Genomic DNA, 1,355 nt, shown 5'->3' with positions numbered 1-1,355 from the left:
GCTTTTCTGACTCGTATTTGGAAGATTCAGGTTTTTACCAGTCTGCATGAGCTTTGTTTAAAATATTTCTTAGAAACTGCTTCACTCAAGTTGGCTTTGCCCTTCCAGTTGTTTTAAAAACGAGAATTATTTCAGGTGGCATAAGCCGGGCACAACCCATCTCCGTGGAACCCTTCCTTCCACACTGCCTCTCCCAGCAGAGAGATGGGCCTGTCGCCTCAGCCTGGTTTGCAGCGCTACGTCACGGGGTTTGGTTTGCTTTTGTGTTCTTTTGCTTTTTGAAGCACCTTGTGTGCCCCAGAGCAGGCTCTGAATAAACGCTCACATCTGCACAGTAAAGCCGTTTTCCTGTCTGGTCGGGCTCTGACACCGATCAACAACTGTTCCTGTGGCGCAGGGTCGGTTTTTGACGCTTGCGACGGTGTCAATTAAGACGTTAACAAGCAGGGTGGAAAAAAACCCCAAACCCCAAGGCACACACCGGCACCGGAAACCACCGGGCAGAACAGAGATGATGCACAGCAGGGGAAAACCTGTGCAGACCTTCCTTTGGCTTTCGCTGGCTTCTGAGAGGCACTTTAGGGAGAAGGGGTCCAGATGAGGCGGTCCGGACCCCGCTGAGGCCCCGGCACACATCAAACGGACGTGCAAAAGGTATAAAGATGCTTTTTCCCCGCAGGAGGCATGGCTTGGTGGCTGGGCTGTCAACTCCAGAATTAGACATTTTCCTTTCGGTGCCAAACTTACTGAGCTGAGCAGTGAGTTGGTCCTGGGCGGAGATTTCCACTGTGTGCCTCAGTTTCTCTGAGGACACTCTGTAAGGAGAGCTCTAACGCTTGACCTTTGCTGAAACACTTTGAGGTGCATATAGAGAAATCAATAAATAACACATGAATCTTAAAGGGTTTGGGACAGATCCTTTAAAAATTAAACCCTTCTCCCCACATTCCATAAAGAACTAGAAATATTTATAGGATGAAAAATGGGGTTTGTTTTTCTTTAACACAATGTTTAGGAAGTAAAATTCAACAAGATATTTTTGTTGCTCACCAGCTCTACGTTTCATATTTCTACAGTGAATCCAAAGGCGCAGAAAAGGGGATATTGAAGTGCCTATACAACCGAATTTGGTGATACTTGCACAACAGAACCCTAGCCCAGATGTTTCAGCTTCTAAGGAAGACAGTGGAACACACCACCAGTTCTAAATCTCCTAGCCCTGTTTACCTGTCAATCCTTTTCAAGGCCAGAGAATGAGAACTGAGGAGATTTTGTGCTTCCAGAAGGCAATCAGCTCCTGATCTTACCACCTTCTCCCTCCACAGACTACAAAACGCAAGAGAAGACCGGCAGAA

The sequence above is a fragment of the Buceros rhinoceros genome, unplaced genomic scaffold, assembly GCF_000710305.1.
Source record: "Buceros rhinoceros silvestris isolate BGI_N320 unplaced genomic scaffold, ASM71030v1 scaffold45657, whole genome shotgun sequence".
In the NCBI taxonomy this organism is placed as follows: Eukaryota; Metazoa; Chordata; class Aves; order Bucerotiformes; family Bucerotidae; genus Buceros; species Buceros rhinoceros.
The sequence above is the reverse complement of the archived record's forward strand: the minus strand, read 5'-3'. Positions refer to the sequence as shown.